At 39.6% G+C, this 22,362-nt stretch overlaps 1 protein-coding gene and 1 long non-coding RNA gene across 2 annotated transcripts in view; one reads left to right on the top strand and one right to left on the bottom strand.

Moving 5' to 3' along the window:
* The window catches only part of Prtfdc1 (phosphoribosyl transferase domain containing 1), a 91,091-nt gene that overhangs the window by 27,650 nt on the left and 41,079 nt on the right, over positions 1 to 22,362 (bottom strand). The window lies entirely within an intron of this gene.
* Positions 21,243 to 22,362, top strand: part of LOC106148824 — a 27,139-nt gene continuing 26,019 nt past the window's right edge. The window contains exon 1 of the long non-coding RNA XR_001234523.1: positions 21,243 to 21,391. This is a non-coding gene — a long non-coding RNA (uncharacterized LOC106148824). The remainder of the gene's footprint in view (positions 21,392 to 22,362) is intronic.

Below are 22,362 nucleotides of genomic sequence, written 5' to 3'. Positions count from 1 at the left end.
TTAACATAGTTGAACTACTGTCTTCTATTTCTTTGCTGAAAGAAACAGTTAATGAGTCCTTGATTGATCAATATTGCATGTCTCTATTTGTTTTCCTGAGAAACCACTTTGAAGATATCAATATGTAATACAACAAGCATTGTTAATTTCCTACCACTTCGTTTGTAACTCTGTATTGTTTGTATTGTTGTTTTGCTATTTTGTAAATGGTTGTCTGTTTGTTAATGTTTTCCTTCTTTTATTTTTTAAAAAAAAAAAACAAAAAAAATAAGTCTTTTGTCTAGTACTGCGATAGGATAGGGAATTTAAGAGATGCAAATCCTCTGTTCCTAGGTTTTCAGCCAATCTTGCTCTTTCTACTGCACACCGTCCTTACTCCACCTTCTAATAACTGAGTGACTCTGCTCCAAACATTTCAGGAATTCTGTGATGGAAACGCACTACTTGTCACTGACATTTTCCCTGGAGGTGGTCACACAGAATTTCTCTTTTCTGCTCAGGCAGTGGCCTTTGCCAATCAGTGCTACTTGCTAAGCAAGGCTGACATCTCTTATCCACGAAAGTTCTCTCTGTCTCTGTCTCTTTTTCTTTTTCTCTCTCTTTCTTTACTCTCATCTCTGCAGGGTCTCAGGAGGGAGTGGAGTCACTTGTGTGGATCCAACCTGTTGTGTTTAACCATGATCTATTTCTAATTGTTCAAAGCCATTGTGTGTTCATAGGACTTATGTTTGTTTTAAACATCATGGGCTTTGATTTGATATTTTATTTGGTATTATTCATCAATCTTAATGAGTAACTATGAACCATAGTTTTCTTTTGCTTTCTCAGTGGATTTTTAAACTGAAATTGTGCTGGTCTCATATATGTTGGTTTTTTTTTTTTGTCATTTTATTATCCTATGCTTTAAAAGCATTTGAAACTAAATTGATTTATCATTTTCACAAAGGTTCACTGAGGCTCAGAATAAGCACCATTTAATCTCCAATTACACATGAGGAAACCAAGAGATAGTGATAGGTTATGAAACCTCCCTAATGTGGCACTGATAGTACAAGAGTACAGATTTGCCTAGATCCATGCTATTACGGTGTCCCACATATTCCTAGAAGAAAGTACATAGTGAATATATCTTTGAGAATAACATGGAGAAGGAAAGAAGGCACAAAAGGCTAGAAAGTCAACATCTGTAGAAATGCTGACGGTAGAGGATGTGTAGAGATATTAAAGGAAATCTGAGACATTTAGTTCAGGCATCCTTGGAAGAAATATTTCAGAAACTGCTAGTTTAGGTGACCCAGTCTCCAGGTACTACATACAGCACACCCAAAGAGCCCAGCAGGCAAGACAATTCCTCACATAGAGAATTTGGGCTACTTAGATAACACTTGGGGCAAAAAAAGCAAGCTGAGGAAGAGTAACTATTGTGAACATCCTGGCCTCTTGTGGAACCAGAAGAAGAAAACTAAAGAAAAAATAAATGAAAGAACCACTCTCTATGTCACTCACTTCCAAAGTCAGAGAGACTTGCTTCAAAATCTGTATGTGCAAAAGCATTCTCAAAAGCCTCACCTGCACAGGTGCTTTAACTTTACCTCTCTTTTCCTCTGTTCCCTCCTCTCAGTGAATCTCTACCAAATAAACAGGGATATAAGAGCAAAATGCAACTGTTTCATTATAAGAAATTTTAATAATCAAACTGGAAAGCTTCTAATTAAAATGCTACAAATAGCTTGAAATTATTATTTTTTAAACACTCAGAACATTTAATACCAAGCCAGATGACGACAGAGGGATTGGGTCCAATATCCCCAAAGATGAGCTTCTCTAAGGGGTGGTTGATATAGGACATGACTCTTTTAGTTTTGGTTTTTCTTTTTTTTTTGTTTGGTACCGGAAATAAAACTTAGGACCTTGGGCTTGCCAGGCAGGAGCTTGTGCCATTGAGCTATATCCCTGGCCCCAGGACACAACTCTTAATTGGGCCCCTCTTAGCCTTTTATTAAGCCAGTGCTCCTCATCTTTTTTGGCACCGGGGACTGGTTGGGTAGAGGGTATTTAGTTTCCTTTTTTAACTAATGTTTTTGTGATTTATGATGATTACGTTCCCCAGCACTAGCATCACCGTCTCAGCTCCACCTCCTATCAGCAGGCATGAGATTCTCATAAGGATCCCTTGAATGCACAGTCAGAGTAGGGTTCAGCTCCTATGGGGATCTAATGCTGCTGCTGACCTGATCTGAGTGGAGCTCAGGGGATATGTGAGCTATAAGGAGTGGCTGTGAGTACAGACGAAGCGTCACTTGCTTGACTCCTGCTGCATGGCTAGGTTCCTAGCAGGCCAGAGATGGGTACCAGTTGAGAATCCCTGCTGTAAGCCATTGGGGTGGCAATTCCCAGAGCAGAAGGCAATGCATAGAGAAACTGGGGTGCTTGTGTCTGTCTCTTGTATCACAGGAGCATTTCTAATTGTGCCTTGCTTCAACCAGAGCAGCTCCACTTGGCTCTATTGTATTTATTGGATTCAAAGGAAAACACTGAGGGAGTTCTGCTGCTAAAATACAAGACAGTAAAATGTAAAACTATCATGTTCATATTTGCCTTCCCTTAGACATGGATTTATTTTCTTTTTGATTTTCTCTTCTTTTAAATAGCTTTCTGCTTCTGTTATGGTTTGGGGCTTATTGTAAGGGGAACAGTATAATACAGGACACATATTTTATAAGATTATTTATAATACTCACCCAAAGAATCATATACATAACAGTGCAGGAAATCTGTCCACACACGAAAGACTAGAGAAGCCAGCCGAGGGTCTGGATTGCACAGCAATGTCCTGTATGAGTCCAGCTGAAGACCTAGAGCCCATAACAATGCCTCCCACAAATCCAACTGGAGGCCTAGAGCCCACGACAATGTCTCATGCAGGCCTGTTTCAAAGATCTGTGCTGGGAAGGTTCAAAGTTCAATGGTGGAAGCTAGAGAGTCCGTGCCAGCGAGATAAAGGATCTGTACTAGCAGGCTGAGGGATCTGCACTGGAGCCAGGAAGCAATGCTCAAAATAAGAACCAGAGCTCCCCCCAAAAGTACCACAGCCATCCTCAGCAACAGTGAGGTCCCAAGCTCCTCCAATGATCAGGAAAGCTGAGTTTCCATCAGGAAAGCCAGTGTGATAAGCTTCTCCAGGAGACTGAGCTGTGTACCTTCCTCCTCTCTGGAGCCAGGAAGCAATGCTCAAAAGTGAGGACCAGAGCTCGCATAAAGTAAACCAAAGTCATTCTCAGTGACAACAAGGTCCCAAGCTCCTTGGACAATGGGGAGAGCCCAGTTCATCAGGAAAGCCAGCAGGACAAGGTCCTCCAAGAGAACCAACAGCTCCTTGCAGTTTCTAACAGTACCCAACAGTCTCTCTCAGCTCCCAACAGCCTCGCTACTTCTTCCTCTCCAGTTCTGCTTCTTATGCTGCTGGCAACAATCCTCTGGTGGGCCTCCCCCACCCAGCACCACATTTATTAAGTTCAGCTGGGTGTTACAAGTTGATCACCAGTTGTCAATCCACCACGGCTTCCAAGGTCAGTTTTTGTCTAGAAACTCATTCTTGTCGTACTGGGGCTGTCATAAGAAAGGAGAACATGGAGCCCAAGGGAATAGGCAGCTGGAGTCCACACACTACCTGGGTTCCACTCACAGCTCCCGCTTTTATTAGGTACTTGACCTTGGGAGAGTGCCTTCATCTCACAGTGCTTCAGTTTCCTTCTGTATAAAAAGAATGGCTAGGTGTGGTGGCGCACGCCTGTAATCCCAACACTGGGGAGGCTGAGGCAGGAGAACTGTTGCAAGTTCAAGGCCAGTGTGGGCTACAAAGTGAGATCACAGCCTGAACTGCGTAGTGAGACCCTGTCTTTAAAAAAAAAAGAGTGGGTTAATGCAAAATTGGTCAAAAAAATTAAAAAGAGCAAAAAAATTTTAAGCATTAACTGTTTCTTTTAACAGAGCAGTAAAAATCAGCAGTACAGTTATCCCAGCTATCCTGTGTATATACATATATATTTTGTGTCTTTCCTTCCTTCTTTCTATCTGGTAATCTGAACTACTTATTTGAAGACAACAATATGCAATATAACAACCATTGTTGAATTCCTATCATCTTGTTTAGTGAAATTCTGTATCATTTCTAATTTTTTAAAAATTAGTTTTTATTCTCTCTCTCTTTTTTTAAAGAGTGGATTCTTAGCTCCTACCACATAGGATTAGTGGAAGGACTGAGTGAATTGATGGGCACAGACACTTAGAAACTTACCTTTCATGTCATAATTACCAGTACATGAAGTAAGCTGACTTCTTGCCATGTACTTTCAGTCTTAAGAAGCAAGCACGCTTTGTTTCTTAACATTGGCTTAGTGACTTGCTGTTTGTTCACTTTACTCAGCACACTGTGCCTACGTGTAAGCCATGCGCTCTGCGGTTTGGGTTCACTGCAGCTGACTGCACCCCAGGAGACACTTAGTGAAAGACTGATGTGATTCTAGGGCTGCTCCATCTCATGGATGCCTCCTAGTTTGAAATCAGCCCGTCTGTGTGATTCTTTGGGGTTTCTCTTTGACCTCTGAGTTGCCAGGCTGTGGTGACTGATGCATTTAAGTGGACACTTGGTGGGCACAATTTCCCATCATCCCACTGTGCTGTTTTTATCAATAGACAAGCCAGCTGGAGATCACATTCTGACCCATTGCTGTACTAGCAGCTGAGCCAGATTCGTACTGTTATTTATTATACAGAGCCAAAGAGAGTCAGTAGAGTGTGGTCTGGACCTGGAAGCTGCTACGAGATGGCAGCACATGGGCTGAGGGTATAGCTCAGTGGAGACCTTGAGTTTGACCATCAGCACCACATTAAAAAAGAAAAGATGAGAGTGCAAGATCTGAGCTGGGACATGAGAATGAATGGCTGAGTTCCTGATATTTTCCAGGCCTGGCTGCATTTTTCCCTCAGGGATCATAAGATACCCCTATTCTTCCCTAAAAATCCACCCTTTTGGCTTAATGGAATTTGAGGTAGATTTATATTACTTGTCAATAAAGCTTCGACTAAGATATCACTCTAATTTATGGAAAAGTCAATACTCATAAATCCTGATAAATGTCCTCCTTCCACTGTCACCTCTGCCAGTGAGTGCCAGTGGACTGTGTGAGCCCCTGGGAGCCCCAAGCACACAGCACGCTGTCCTGTCCTCAGGTCTTGGCTCGGGGATGCTCATGCCACACTTCAGCATCATTTTCCATGTAGTTCTTATTTTCTCTTTAAGATTCAGTTCAGGTAACCTCTCTTCTAGGAAGCTTTCCTGGAATCTTCTAGAGCTCACTGGCTTCTATGTCCCAATACCACTCTATGCACATCGGGATGTTAACCAACTGGATTGAACATTTGGGTGAATGTTGCAATTGCCAAGGGGATGAAAATTCTCCTAGCACCTCAGCCCATTCCCACTCTAATTGTGCCCCCAGTGTCTGGTACTTGGTGGCATTCAAAGTTTGCTGAGCCACCCTGAAGCATTCGAGTAAACATGTGCAGTACATTTTGTAATATTTCTCCCTGTACCCACTCAACATAAAAGGCTTGCCCTTTGCTTTCTCTTAAGTTCTTTCTCCAGACCCCTGAAAGAGCACATTGCTGAAAAGGAGGCAGAGAAATAAAGTCAAAGTTATAAACAAACATATGTGAGAAAATATCGGTAAAGCCAAACTGAGGAGATAAATGAAGCTGACTTGAGCAACTTGGGAGATGGGAAATTGAATAATATAATCTTCTGTTATGGAAATTATGGAGAAATCAATCAATAACAAATGCTGGAGGGGCTATGGAGAAAAAGGAACCCTTCTCTAGTTGGTGGAAGTAACAGGTGCACCACTAAGGAAATTAGTGTGGAGATTCTTCAGAAAACTAGGATTAGAGTTCCCATTTGACCAAGCAATTACCCTGCTGGGTATCTTCCCGGAAGAATTAAAAACATCACATACAGTGATACATGTGCACCCATGTTTATAGCAGCACAGTTTGTAATTGCTAAATCTTGGAAACAAACCAAATGCTCATCAAATGAAGAATGGATAAAAAGATGTGGCTTTTTTATATAACAGAGTATGACTCAGTCATAAAAAAGGGTAAACTTGAGACATTTCTAGGTAAATGATGAACCTGGAAACCATACTCTTACTTGAAAAAAATTGAACACGTTTAAATATCACATTATTCCTTTGGTTTGAGAAACCAGAAGGGTAAATAAGAACCAAAGTGTATAATAGGTACTGTGAAAATGGAAGAAATTGTTCAAAAGAAAGGAGTACTAGGGAGGAGGGAGGGGGAAAGAGAAGGAAAAGAAAAAATGATAAAAGAAGGATAAAATGGAAATAAAACTTTGTAAATGAGGAGAGGAAGAGGGGCTGAAGGGACGGGAGGGGACTGAAAAGAAAAAGAAATCAGAATATATCATGTATAGGTACAAATTCTCTATGATGAATATGATCACTATGTATATCATAATATACTAATTATAGCAATAAATTTAATAGAAAAATATGGTCTTCTGTTATATCTGAGTGATTCAGCTCAACTATAGTTACTTCTCCTCATGACTGTCATTTTATTATCTCATTTCTCAGTCTCTCTAGTTTTAAAAACTTAAACACAAAAAGCTATGTGAATTTTGAACATTAAAACTATGAGTTGATATCTTAATATCAATAATTCACTGGATAATTAAAGACTAACAATTTTAGGAATTTTAGACAAACTAGCTATATATGTGTGTAAATAAATATATACATATGCATATATGTGTAAATATATATGTATATATGTAAATATATATATGTATTTGAATGTATAGCTTAGTTCACTGGAAACTACACAGTCATTTTGAATTTCCTGACTTTGGTGTGCCTAACTTTGCAAATATGAAGTGACTTTCTCTGAAGAGAAAATGGCTTTCTGTTACATGATAATGATTAATTACTCTAGTATGATCGGTATTTTACTCCACCCAATCTCCAAGAAAAGTATTGGCTAACAAAGAAGAAGCAGTGGTTAACTAACCAATAGAGGAAGGCACTTTTCTTTTTCTTTTTTTTTTTTTTTTTGTTTTTTCTCCGGTACCGGGAACTGAACTCACGACCTTGCGCTTGCCAGGCAGGCGCTTTTGCCGCTGAGCTAAATCCCCAGCCCCAAGAAAGGCACTTTTCTTTATGAATAATAAAGGTGTGTTGGGTCAAAAGAAAGGACCTCAGTGGTAGGCAGAATCTACAGGGTAACAGGGTGAGTGAAGGGTCCCCAAGAAAAAGAAAACAGAGGAGGACAGAATGAACCTTCACTTTCATGTAGGTACAAAAGACCCCAAGCAAGAGGAAACTCAGTTTAAAAACAGATTCAGCAACTTTTCCTTACGTGAACTTTGTTTGAGACCTCCAAGCAGGATATTCTTCTGTTCTGAACCTAGGTAAGGACTTCTTGTTTTGATTTAAATTGTGTTTTTAGATCATGGGGTAGGACAAACAAGCTGAGCCTCTTAACACATATGAATGACCCAAGGCTTCAGTAAAGTCTATTTTCTAAAACATAGATAATCACATCCAAGTGGTAAATGTTTCTTAAAAGATCTTCTACACACATTTATTTCCTAAATAGCCTAGGTAAGGTTAATAGCTTATAAACTTATAATTGTAAAAATAATGAAATAAACATTATTGTGCAACAGTAATGAAGGGTTAAACCAGCTCTCATGAACTTGCTTTTTTTCTTTTTTCTTTTTTTTTTTGGTACTGGGAATCAAACTCAAGACCTTTCTCTTTCTAGGCAGATGCTGTGCCCCTGAGCTATATCCCCTGCACCTGAGCTTGTTTTAAGATTGCTAGGAAGTGGGTCAGTGATAAGGAAGAACCAAGGAAGAGAACTGGAGGCAGATCTCAGGCTTGGAAATATCTTGAACACATGCCACCTCTTGGTCTTAGACTAGGTCTATCTTTATCACCACTTGACTTTATTCCGGGTCCAAACAGTTTATCTCTGTGCACCACTTCTCAGCTCAAGCTTTCTGGAGGTGCGTTCCTGCTTATAAAATGAAGTCCAATTTTGTCATAGCAATGGGCAGAGCTACTTTTAATCCCAGATGAGCTACTTTTAATCCCCTCCATGTCACAAATATTAAATGGAAATTGTGCAAGAGGGACACATGTGTTGAAATGGGTCTCCCCACTCCTTGCAGAGTTGAGTTTGTGGCAGGTAGGGGGAAAGGTCTGTCTACCTGGGGAAACCAAGAGAGACTGCTATTTTCCAGTTTGCTGCCCTAAATCACCTAGAACAGAGACTCCAACTAGCCGGGCTCCCTCCACACAGAATGTGCTCTCTCTTGCCTCTTGGTTCAGGAGTAGAGTCCTGGAAGCCTTGTAGTTGGAAACGAGAGGCACAAAGGAGAAGAAGCCTGGTGTCCTAGAGCTCTGAGGGGCTCAACCACATCAATCCCACCCAAGGATCAGGTGAGCCCAGTCCCCATCCGGTGCTCCTGGGCTCCAAGGTATGCCCCACCTCACCAGGAGGTAAATGGCTCCCTTCCCTATGACCTGTGGAGGGGGTGAGCCTAGCTCCTTTGCTCAGCCTCCAAGTCAGAGGATCTAGGTAGAAACAGGAGCCTGGCCAGGGACAAAACTACCATGTTCTAAAAATTGAAAAGATTTTAGCCTCCGGTATGTGGATCTGCATCTACTCTTGCCTTGGGCCATATAAATGTCAGAAGCAAGCCTGACTTTCAGAATCATTAGCTGAACATTTACTAAGTTCCAGGAAATATACTGGGTACATTACTATCACGAATCCTAAAATAAGCCTATGAAATATGATCCAGCAGTTGCAGTCCTTGTTATTTATCTAAAGGGGCTGAAGATTATGTCTGCATAAACATCCTGCACATGGATGTTTATAGTAGCTTTATTCACAAATGCTAAAATGTAGAAGCAACCAAGAGGTTCTTCAGTAGGTGGCTAGAAAAATAAACTGTGATGCATGCAGACAATGGAATATAATTCTGTGCTAATAAGACATCAGCTATCAAGCCATGAAAACACATACAGAAACCTTTAACACATATCACCAAGTAGAAGGAGCCAATCGAAAAAGGCTACGTATTATACTATTCCAACTAAATGACGCTTTGGGAAAGGCAAAATTATGCAGACAGGAAAAACTTCAGTGGCTGTCAGGGGTTAAGGGTAGAAGCAAGGGTAAATCAGCAAAGCAAGAGGATTTGTAGGCACTGAAAATATTCTGTATGCTTCTACGATGGCAGATGCACGGCATTATACAATTGTTCTTCCCCTGAAAAGTACATCACCAAGGATGAACCGTAGTGTCAGCCATGGACTCTGGCTGACATTAACAAGTCAATATTACTTCATCGGTGGTTTAACAAATGTACCATGCCGGTGCAGGAAGTTGAGGATAGGGGAGAGTGTGCATGCGTGGGGCAGAAGTATGTGGGAAATCTCTCTGCCTTCTGAACAATTTTGCTGTGAACCTAAAATGGCTCTAAAAGTCTGCTTTAAAAGTTCTATGAAGTAAAAGGCATTGTTATCATCCCAATTTAAGGAACCTTGTGAAGTGACTTTGCCCAATTTCACAGGACTGGAATGTGATGTCACTAAAGAGAAGGTTTAAACCCACACCCCACCACAGCTTGCTCCAAAGCTTCTACTGAAGCTGTGTTTTATAGCTTCTCCCTTGGCATGGTCACAATCCACCTTCCTGTGTGACTGGCCGCTATATTTCCTGTTCTGCTAAGCTTCCTAGTGAGCATGTGTCACCTGTGCAGACCAGGGTTATGCGCATCTGGAGGGCCTGAGTGTCTGCACAGGCCATGGGTGTGCCACACAGCCACGGGTCACCCTCAGGGTCCAGTACGCACCCTGTATCTTACCACATGTACAGCTGGGGGATGCTCCCTCTGCCCCGAATATCTGTCTGGCACATCTCTGCCTGACAAGATCACACCCATTCTTAGATAGCCAAGCTCAGGTCTCCTTCACTACAAACGATCACCTGAACTTCACCTCACAACTACTGTCAGCCCACTGATCTGCCCACCACCTGCTTCCTCTGCTTTCAGTGCCAAGTCATGCAGCGCATGTTGCTTCCTGCTTGTCCTCATTACTCCTTGCTCCTTTGTGTGCACCTGCTCACCTCGGTTGTTCTGAAAGCAACTTGAGGACAGGGACTTTACATCTGTCATCCTTACAGCTTCCTTAACACTGAGCAGGCCTGGCTTTCGACTTAATCCACATCCCATGCCTATCCTCTTCCTTTTTATTGATAATAAGAAGGGAAAATCCAATTTAATAAGTATTCAGCAGTGCTTACTGAATGAAGTACTTTACATACATCATTTAAAACTCACCACAATCCAAAAGGGTAGCTATCAATGTCCCCATCTGACAGAGGAGGGATGAGTATCAAAGGGTCTAAGTAAGGGACTGGGCAAAGCGTGGTCTCTTCTACCACATACCATGTTCCTTTCTCCATACAAGGCACCCAGATATCCTTATGTTTTGGTAAACTATAAAGTAATATAACATAGCTAATATGCATCAACAATGCAGTGCTATGTCTTTGAAACTCAACCAAACTAAAAACTAGTTTCCGGATTAAAAGGGATTGCATAAAAAAGAAGGAAATTATTATGATCAGCAATAATGACTGATTTACCAATAACACACTGGGTTGCTATCATGGCTTATATCTAGATGTCACCCCTCAAAGCTTCATCTTCTCATAGGAGGATCTTGGGGAGGTGGCTGGATCATGAGTGTGGTAACTGGATTTGTCCACTGACTGGTTTCACATAATTCTGGGTATGGATGATGGGAAGGCCCATCCTGGGTGTGGGTAGTGTCAACAAACAGGCTTACAACCTGCTTGGAATAAAAGGAAAAGAAAGGCTCCTACTCACTTCCTCCTGCCTGCTTCCATGAACTGTTTCTCCTCTGCTGTCCCCTTCTTTCCTATTAGCCTAGCTTGTAGACAGCTAACTATGGACTCAAACATCTACAAACTGTGTGATAAATGGAGTCCTTCTTCCTTTAACTTGTGGTGTTTGGTATTTTGTCCCAGCAATGAGAATGTAATCAAGATAGCTACCTTGGCAAACTCTCCTGACTTCTCATTTAGTACCACCTGCCGCTGTGGCCTGGAAGTTTGTGTCCCGAGCCCTCCCCACTCAAATTCACATGCAGAAATCTAACCTACAGAAACCAGGAGATTGGGCTTTGCGAGGCGGTCATGAGGACAGAACCTTCATGAATAGGATTAGTGCACTTCTGAGAGATGTGCTGAGAGCTGCCTTGTTCTTCCACCATGTGAAGACACAGGGAAACGTGTGGTCTATAAACAGAACTGAATAGGCATGTGCCTTGAATCCTGGACTTCAAAAAATGAAAATAAGTTTCTGGTGTTTATAAGCCACCTAGTCCATGGTGTTTTGTTATAGCAGCCCCAGAAGACCAAGAGTGTCTTACCAGCTCCTTAAAATTAATGTAAGAAGCAGACAAATTACCAATATATGCAAACTGCTGTGAAAAACATGTAGCAAACTTCCCATGTGTAAAAAATTACTAGTATCTTTCTACATATTACAGAGCTAAAGGGAAAAGGCAACTTACGTAAAATATATACAAGGCAGAGGACTGGGAAAAGTCCAAAATCCTGAGCATTTCATCTCCTCTTATTATGTTTTAGATTTATGGTATTTGCTCAAACTTCTCCAGGTATCTAATGAGACATGGACAATAAGTAAAAAGGTCAGAGGGCAGAATGCTTCTAGAACCACCTTTCATTTCTCAGAATAAGAAGAGATGGTTTATTTGATGTAGGCATGTTGATTGGCAGGGCAGGCTTGCAAATTCCTCCAGTATTAAGTCATGTCTTCGAAACTGGGTGGGGCGCTGAGTTATTAAATTTTTTCTTTTCCTCTGGAGGCCTGGGCTTGGACAGCCAAAGACTCCATGTGAAATGAGTTGGGTGGTCTCAGGAAAATTCAGCGTAAACAGCATTGCTCATCTAAAAGTAGCACAAAAGAGTGCACATCTGTCCATCCATATTATCCAAGCAAAATCTGGACTCCATTAATGTGCTTCAGGAATACATTATTCTCTAATAAATGTTTTTGTAATCACAGTGAAAAGGAAGCTCCAAGACACCAAAGGAAATGAGACTGCTGTACCAATGTGTTGGCGGAAGCCTGGAGGAGGAGTGGGAAAAGGAAGGACAGCACAGCTGTGTCTCACTTAGAAGGGCTGTGCCTTCTATAAGATGGGGAAGGAGAGCTCCCTGAAAGAGGCTCCTTCAGTGCCTTATTCTCTAGCTTGTCCATGAGGAATGCAAACTCCCCTGCTAAAGTGGCCTTCACTCTAGGAAGACCACCTCAATGCACATTCACCAAGCTCCAGATCAAGCCTTTGTGGCCTGAGGCTCAGCCGCGTTCACACAAGGTAGACTCCAGAGGGCCAGCAGTTATGAAACCAGGGATTTGGGCTAGATTACTTTTACCTTCAGGTATTACTGGTGCATAAGTTCTCTCCCCTTGCCCCTGTCAAAATATTTGTTGTCCTTGGCGTACAGTATAAGGAGTATAAGGAGGAGTATAAGGAGGAGTATAAGGAGGAGTATAAGGAGGAGTATAAGGTCTTTTGTTTAATATGAGAGGTCGGGGAAAGGATAAGAGAAGTTTGATTGAGTTAGGATGGAGGGAAAAGCCGACAAGAAGATGAAGGGAGACATGAACTCCTTTTGGGCTGGCTCCTTTGACAGTACATTGATTGAGCTTCTTCCATCAGACACTGGAAGATTTGGGCAAGGATTAAAGACTAGATGTAGGGTATGTTCTGGGCTGTTTGGGGCCCTGTTTCTCTGTGAGGGACTCAGGTCTGACCTGATCCTGGAGAAATGGCAGCTGTCGGAGGGCCCTTGGCACAGACACGAGCATTTATAACAGGCACAGTTAGCAGATGCTGCTCTAGTGATCTTGACAAGACTTCTTACAAATGTGGAAATAGAAAATAGGAGCTTTTGGAGGAAGTGTCAGACACTTGGTGGCACCTGCAGCTGATAGACAGATTTGTGTACACATGTGTGGACCAATTTGAAGAGCTTAAGAAAGAAATGGAGAATAACTACTTGACTGGGAAAGGAGAGAACTTCATCCCAAATTCAGTGTACTTTGGTCATGTTTATTTTAAAGAAAATAAAAAACAAAGTAACAACAACACAGACAAAAACAGATGGACCCAATTTTGTATTTGCCAACTGGTAATGAATGTCAAAGGCTAAAGCTACAAAAAACTGACATTGAGTTTTAGAAATCACAGGTATTTCTTCAGTATTTATATGGTCTTCCTTTGATTATGTACAATTTATTTGCCATAAAATTCATGATATCCTTACATAATGGCATTGGTTAGATTGTTTCCTAATACGGTACCAGTTTAACTATTTCATTATACTTTGGATATGTCCCTGTGATTTTTGCTATGTGAAAAGATGGAGAAACAAAGGCCAGATTTACTCTCTTCCTTTTTTTTTTTTTTTTTAAGACAAAACGAATGAGACAACAATTCTAGGACATTGCATGTCAGGCAACAAAATGGGGATAAAGTGGCCTTGTAATTATCTCAGTTATTGTCCTGATTCAAATTTCAGGCCACACAGTGGGAGAGAAGGAAACAGACAGGTCTGAGCAGATTTTTGGAGTGGAGGAGATAGGCCTGAGAGTCCAGGCAAACCAACATGATTGGAGTTCTCAGGACAGAGTATTGAAGAGAAATGAACAAAAAGAGATTCAGCAGGGTACTCAGCAGACTGGCAGATGTTTATGAGGCACATCCTTGGGGCCAAGGAAAGCATCATCCAAAAAATTGGAGTGAACAAGGCTTAACCTAAACAGGGCCCAGACTACTGCCTCTTCCCATCAGTTGGACTAGAAAATTTCATGATTGCTGGGGCACTGAGTTCCCTGGAAGAGCTTGCCTCAGTGAGGGAGAATAATTGGCCCTAAAGTGAGCATTTACTCTGGAACTTCCAAGCAAATCATTAAAGCAAGATCTGGAAGAATCCAGTTGCTTCCAAGAAACTTACCTGCATTCCAAACAAGCCTCCAGAAAAGTTATGGGAATGAAAAAATACATAGTCATTAACAAGCACATATACATAGAGAAAAGCAAATCAAAATCACAATGAGATAACACTGCACACCCATTAAGATAGTTACTGTAAACAAACAAACAAACAAATACCAAAAATTGCAAATCAGGGAGCAGCCCCAGCATAGCTCAGCAGCACAAGGGAAAATCAATCTATCAAGGGAAACTCATTGCATACAAGTTCCTAGTATATGTTGGATTTTGTTATATAACCATAGAGCTTTTTCCTATGGTTAAGGGCACCAAATGAATAGTTACTACAGCTGGTCAGCTGCTAGGATGTGCTGGATGTTATTGTTATTGATAATTGTACTACTTTAGCTATGCTGTCATACATGTTGTAATCAGTTTTTCTCCCTTATATGACAACACTGTAATTACCTGGGGTAATAACCATCACCATAGTCCAGTCCAAATGGATAGAGTGCAGAACCAAATAGATAGCAACCTCCCATTCTTAATAAATTGGAAAGGTAGGTTTTTGGGATACACACCAAGACCAAGAACCCCTTACACTTTTAAGACATCTCCAAGGAACAGGCATTTCCCTAGGAAAGACACAATACTAGTGATAAAGTTATCTACCATAAGAAATCTACACACACCAACATAGAACATAAAACAAAATAAAAAACAGAAAATGGAAAATGGCAAGATGCTGGAGCAAAATGCAAACACAGACCTCCAGCCCACCCAGGACAAGTCCAGAGCACAATAAGATAGAAGAAATCAGAAGCCACATACTGGAACTTTGTGAAATGACAGCAGCAGAAGTAAAAAATGGAAAAAAGAATCTCTCAGCTAAAAACAAAAGGGTGATCAAAATGAAAGACATGCCCAAAGAATCTAGAGTAGACACAGATTTTAAAAAAAATATATAGAAGTGCATAGGAAAATTATGGCAACTGTGAATGCCCAATATAGAAAAGAAATACAAGCCATAAAACAGATCCAGGCAGATATCCAGGATATTACAAATTCCACTGAACGTATATACAACAGACTGAAGAAAGGCAAAGATAGAATGTTAGATTTAAAAGACATTATTGTGGCTAGCAACTGAAAAGAAAGCTATCTTAAAAATAGCAAGGGACCATGAAAAATCAACCCAACAGCTGCAAGATAAAGCAAAGAAAAACATCATAAGATTGGTCAGAGTTAATGAAAAGAGCTGCAGAAAGTGCAAACACCAAAAAAAAAAAACAAAAAAAACCCTCTACACAGAAGTAATGGCAGAAAACTTCCCAAACATAAAGAAATTGACATACAAATAAGTGAGGCATATAGAACTCCAAATATCCATGAGCAAAATAAATCTACATCAAAGCATACAATAGGAATGAAGTATTTTAAGACCTAAAAGAAAAAACACCTCCAGGCAAGATTGATGTACCTCATAAAACTATCTTTTAAAATTGATGGAGAAATGATATACTTCCATGACAAAGAACACTTGAAGAAATGTATAACCACCCAGCTAGCTCTCCAAAATGCTCTGAAGGATATTCTAGAAAGAGATAAGGAATACTATAATTCCAAGAACACCAATAGAAAGAAGCCACCAGACAGGGCAAGCTATTAAACACAGGAGAAAGACAGGGTACCAGCAACAGGAAAATGATATGAGAAGGATGAGTCAATACATATTAGTTATAACCATCAATTTAAATAGTCTCAATTCACCAATAAAAAGAAACATACTGGCAGAATGGATGGAGAAGCAAGATTGAACAATCTGCTGCACACAAGAAATACATTTAACTCAAAAAGAAATTAATATACTGAAAGTCAAGGGATGGAAAACAATACTCCATGCAACAGAAACCCAGAAAAAAGCAGAGAAAAACCCAACCAAAAAACAGAACTACAGGCCAGTCTCCCTATGGACATAGAGGCAAAAATCATCAATAAGATACTGGTAAACAGAATGCAGCAAATCGTTGAGAAGATTATACACTATCACCAAGTAAGATTCATCCCAGGTATGCAGGGATGGTTCAATATACACAAAGCAGTAAATGTAATATACCATATCAACAGAGCCACAGACAAAAAAAATCACATGATCATCTAACAGATGCAGAAAAAGAATTTGACAAAGTCCAGCACCCACTCATGATGAAAACCCTACAAAAATAGGAATAGACGATTTTAACCTCAATCTGATAAAAGCCATCTGTGACAAACCAACAGCCATCATCATATTAAATGGACAAAACCAGAAAGCTTTTGCTCTAAAATCAGGAACAAGACAAGGATGTCCACTATCACCACTCCTATTTAATATACTTCTGGAAACATTAACCAGAGTAATTTGAAAAGAAAAAGAAATAAAAGCAGTAAGGATAAGAGAGAATTTAAATTATCATTATTTACAGATAACATGATACTCTACATAAAAGGCCCCACAAACTCCACCAAAAGGCTTCTAGATTTAATAACCAAATTCAGTTACATTGCTGGATACAAAGTCAACACTCAAATATCCATAGCATTACTGTACACAAATAACAAACATGCTAAGAGAGAAATTAGGGAAACAACACCCTTCATAATAGCATCCAAAGAAATGAAATACTTAGGAATCAATCTGACAAAGGAAGTAAAAGATCTCTACAGTAAAAATTGCAGTACTCTGAAAAGGGAGATTGAAGAGGATATCAGAAAATGGAAAGATATCCTTTGCTCATGGGTAGGAAGAACCAAAATAGTAAAAATAGCTATACTCCTGAAATTGCTAAACAGATTTAATGCAGTCCCAATCAAAATACCACTAGCATACCTCACAAAACTAGAAAAAAACATTCTTAAAATTCATTTGGAACCAGAAGAGATCTAAAATAGCAAAAAAATCCTGGGCAACAAAGGCAAGCAAGGGGACACCACAATCCCAGACTTGAAATTAGATTATGAAGCAACTGTGATAAAAACAGCATGATAATAGCAAAAAAACAGATCTGAGGATCTATGGAACAGATTATAAGGTGCAGAAATAACTCCAAACACATTCAGTCACCTCATCTTTAACAAAGGGGGTCAAGCATGCTCACTGGAAGAAAAATAGCCTCTTTAATAAATGGTGCTGGAAAAACTGGCTTTCCACATGTCAACTACACCCATGTTTCTCATTATGCATTAAACTAAATCCAAAATGAATCAAATATCTAAATATTAAAACAGAAACACTAAATCTGCTGAAAGAGAGAATAGGTAGAACACTTGAAGACATAGGTATAGGCAAGGAATTCGTGAACAAAACCAGATCACTTGGGAAATACTACAAAGAATTAACAACTAGGATATCATCCTATTAAAAAGTTTTACACAGCAAAAGAAATCACCAACAGAGTGAAGAGACAAACCATGGTTTGGGAAAAAATTTTAGTCAGTAGCCCTTCAGATAAAGGACTAATATCTAGAACATATAAGGAATTGAAAAAAAAAAATCCCTAAATTTAAAAAGACCCAATCCAAAAATGGGAGTCTGAAAAGAATGCACACTTCTCAGAGGATGAAATACAAATGGCAAATAAATAAATGAAAAAATGTTCAGCATCTTTGGTCATTTGAGAGATGCAAATTAAAACAATGCTGAGATTCCATTTCACTCCAGAAAGAATGGCTATCATCAAAAAATCAACCAATAACATGCTGGCAGGGCTGTGGGGGAAAAGGAACACTTCTCCCCTGTTGGTGGGAGTGTAGATTGCTGCAACCACTGTGGAAATCAGTGTGGAGATTCCTCAAAAAGCTAGAATTAGAGGTCCCACTTATCCTAGCAATTACTCTGTTCAGTATCTTCCTGAAAGAATTAAAAACATCATACCACAGTGACATATGTGCACTCATGTTTATAGCAGCACAGCTTGTCACAGCTAAATCTTGGAAACAACCCAAATTCTCCTCAACTGAGGAATGGATAAAAAAGATGTGTTTTTTTTAATTTTTTAAAAATTTTTTAATTTTTTAATTTTTAATTTTAGAAATTAAAGGAGGAAAATACTAACAGACCGACAACATTTTACAAAATAGCATCGGATAAGTACAGACATTACAGAGTTACAAACAGAGTGGTAGGGAATTAACAATGCTTATTGTATTACATATTGATATCTACAATGTAGTTTCTCATGAAAACACATATAGACATACAAAGCTAATCAACCAATGACTCACTGACAGTTTCTTTCAGCAAGGAAATACAGGACAGTAGAACACCCGTGTTAACTATCCTGCATATACATATATACAAACTTTCTCCTTCTTTCCCTTCTCTTTTCCCATATCCCAGTTAAGATGTGTTTTTTTTAATACAATGGAATACTACTCAGCCATAAAGAAAGATAAACTTGAGACATTCTTAAGTAAATGGATGAACCTTGAGACCATACTCTTAAGTGAAATAAATCGGACACATGTGCAAATACCACATTGTTTTTTTGGTTTGTGAAACCAGAAGGGTAAATAAGGGCCAAAATATATAATAGGTATTGTGAAATAGGAGGAAATTGTTCAAAGGAAAGGCGAAGTGAGGATTGTGAAGGGAGAAAAGATGGAAAGGAAATGTAAAAAAAACCATTAAAGGAAGGATAAAATGGAAACAAAGCTTGGTAAATCAGGAGGGAAAGAGGGGTTGAAGAAAGGGTAGGGGATTGAAAAAAAAGAAACCAGCATATATCATGCATAGGTACAAATTCTCTATGATGAATGTGATCATAATGTATATCATACTGTACCAATTATACCAATAAACTTAATAAAAAATTGCAAACCATAAACATCATTAAAAGAACAAAGATTCCTAAAATAATTAAAAAATAGAATTTCCATATGATCTAGCATTCCTACTTCTATGTGTATGTTGAAAAAAAGTTGAAAATAAGAGTGCAAAGAGAAATCTGCAAGTTTGTGCAGTATTCATACTAACCAAAGTGTGGAAGCAAATCAAATGTCCATCAATGAATGAATGAAGAGGCAATATGGGGCATATAATACAATGGAATATTATTCAACCTTAAAAGGGGAAATATTGTCATATGTTACAACATGGACCAAAGACATTATGTTAAGTAACATAAGCCAACCATGAAAAGATAATGCTATAGGATCACACATATATGATAAATCTAAAGTAGATAAATATATAGAAATAAAAAGCAGAACAGTAGCTTCTGGGGACTAGAGAGAGGAGGAAAATGAGAGTTGTATTTTATTTTATTTTACTTTTTGGTACCAGGCATCAAACTCAGGACCTTGCACTTGCCAGGCAGGTGCTGTGCTGCTGAGCTATATCCCTGGTGGGAGTTGTTTAATGGATATCATTTAATTTCAATTTTGCAAGATAGAGTTACAGAGTTCTGTTATAGAACAACATGAATATATTTAACACTACTAATTTATATTCTGAAAAATGATTAAAACAGTAAATTGTATATTATGTGGGTTTTTTGAACCATAATTAAGGGTGATTTAAAAACCTCTTCCACATAAGGTACAATTCACAGTTTGACATCTAGTGAAAGATCACCAGACACACAGAAGCAAGGAAAGGAGCAGAATAATCAACCCATCAAAACCAAGCCAGAACTGACCCAGATGCATAACATAAGCTTTTTGTGAATGGACACAAAAGAATGAAGGTATCAGAAATGATAATTATATACAAATACTTCTCTTACTATTTCAATCTCATTTTAAAATACTAGAATACAAGGGGTGATCAAAAATATGGCAAATGTTAAAAGTTTTAAACGCTATTACAGTAAAATATGTGTTACTATTAATCTCCCTCATTTCAAACACACTTACCCATCATTCTTGCCACTTTCTGAAGCCATTTTCTGGAAGTTCTCTTTCGTGTCTGTATGAGTTATAATAAAAAATACAATGAGTGCTGGGTGTCATCCAACAAAAAGTCAGGCTTACAAAAATAGTCATAGTATGTCCTCATCCATCTTGTTTGCGGGATCTGGCAACTGTGTAACTTCTGGCTCTTCCTCAAAGATAAAATGCAAGGTAAATGTTTTGAATCAATTCAGGACATCCATGACAGCACAACTCATGAAAGAGGACCTCCAGAACTGCTGCTGAAAGTCACAAGAACAGTGGGATAAGTTTGTTTGAGGGGATGGGGTAGGTATTTTGAAGTGGGCTTGGTGGCAGTGTGTCTTTTACTGTAATAATTTTTAAATTTAACTATGCTGTACTTAAAAATTTTTTTCTCTTACCACACTTCATAATTTTTGAGCTAGGAAAAATCTCAATGTTAGTACAAAGAATTGCTGTATGCCCCTCACCCAGTTCTTCCTACGGTTTAAATATTTTACATTATTATAGCACACTTTAACACAACAAAGGAATTAACATTGATACATTATCACTTCCACTTTTCTTTCGGTCTGATGTGCTTTACACAGATATGATATGATCAGAGTTTGTGTAGCTTAACTATGTTCCACAATACTATACATTTGAGAAAAAAAAATCACTTGAAATTCAACCACAATTCAGAAGGAAAGTATCCAAAATTTAAAAAAAAGGTTTCATGGGCACATGCTTCACTAAACAATTATAAGCATTAATAACTAGAAAAATTAAGCTTCATTAGTTTATAAGTTTTCATGGGCACATGTTTCACTAAATAATTATATACATTAATAACTAGAAAAATTAAGCTTCATTAGTTTACAATAATATTAATAATATATTAACAATAGCTAGCCAAAACTTTATGGTGATGAGTACATCTTGCTGGAATTTAATTACTTCAGTGATTGGTAGAATCAGAATGTAGACCCAGGCCTGAGGCACAGCAGAGTCATCAGATTTGACCGTTAGGCTTAACTTCAGGGAGATGATGCAAAGGACTAATCCTAGCAATGCCTGTGGCGTCCAGGCCCCAAAATAGCCACCCCAGGGGCCCACCTTATCATGTCTATGGGAAATATCATAGGGTGAGACAGAGGAAGTGCAGAGCTGCTGTCCCTTGATAACATTTTTGTGGCCCTCAGAGGAAGGATTAAAATAGGGCTGCTCTGCTTGTCCTCGGCTGTTGGAAGTGCTGCTTGCACGGTGAGTCACGCTCTTGGGGCTCTGCTGTGGGAAGCACTGAGCATGACCACCACCACCCCATCACCCGGAGACGCTGGACGGGATGCAAGGTGGGTTTTGCTCTGGCAGTTCATGTGCAGTCTGGATGGTGCGGTGGTTTCTTTTTCTACTTCATGCTGCCCAGTGTTCTGGGACAGCACCGACGGGCCAAACTAGGCTTGTGAATGGGGCAAGGAGCAGCACTCAGGTTCCTGCTGGGCTGTACCCAGAGACATCAGTTTTGAGGTTTTCTGGCAGGTATCACTTAAAAAATTTTACTGCTGAAAAACTTTGAAAACCACCAGCCTACTGGGAGGCAGCAAAGTATGGTGGTTCGGATTGTGGCTTTGAAGCTTGACTATTAGGTTCAAATCCTGGTTGTGATTTGGTGGACCGTGTACCTGGGGCAAATTAACACTACTGAGCCTCAGCTCCGAATTGGCTCCAGGGAACCACCAGGAAAAAGAAGTGAGTAACACTCCCTTTGGGTCCGAGCAGTGGGTGAGCAGCAAGAGGGGACTCAGACTAAGACTCAGAGTGAGAAGAGGAAATGCTGAGGGTAGTGCTGGTGAACCTTTTAATAGTACAAACAGCTCACTGCACGTGTGCCACAGGTTCGCCACCATTGTCCCAGTGGTTCACAGGTGAAAGTCTCGGGCCTGGCTCCCAGACAGGTCTGAAGTACAGACAGGCTGCCCTGTGTCCCTCCAGACAGTATCTTGGAAAATCATAAAACTGATCCACTTCAGCCAAGAGTCAATCCCTTTCTCGTTATAAATGTGAAAACTGAGTTGTAGGCAAATTATTCCTTGTATGCAGCTTAAAAATTAGAAACTTGTACCATACAAGCTATTCTGTTTTGATGTCTTTTTTCTGAAAGTGTTTACATTTTCTTATTCACATGAATAAAGTAGTTTCTCATTTCCTATGTTGGAGTCAGAGGATGCAGGTGGTAGTGATTAGAAGAAAACCTAGGAACCTAAGAAAACCTAAAAACCCAGTAAGGTTAGAGATGGACTGCATTGCTCTCTTTCTCTCTGTT

This window comes from Chinchilla lanigera, unplaced genomic scaffold (assembly GCF_000276665.1).
Source record: "Chinchilla lanigera isolate Chin_1 unplaced genomic scaffold, ChiLan1.0 scaffold00028, whole genome shotgun sequence".
In the NCBI taxonomy this organism is placed as follows: Eukaryota; Metazoa; Chordata; class Mammalia; order Rodentia; family Chinchillidae; genus Chinchilla; species Chinchilla lanigera.
Note: the sequence above shows the minus strand (reverse complement) of the source record. Positions and strands in the feature narration are given on the sequence as shown.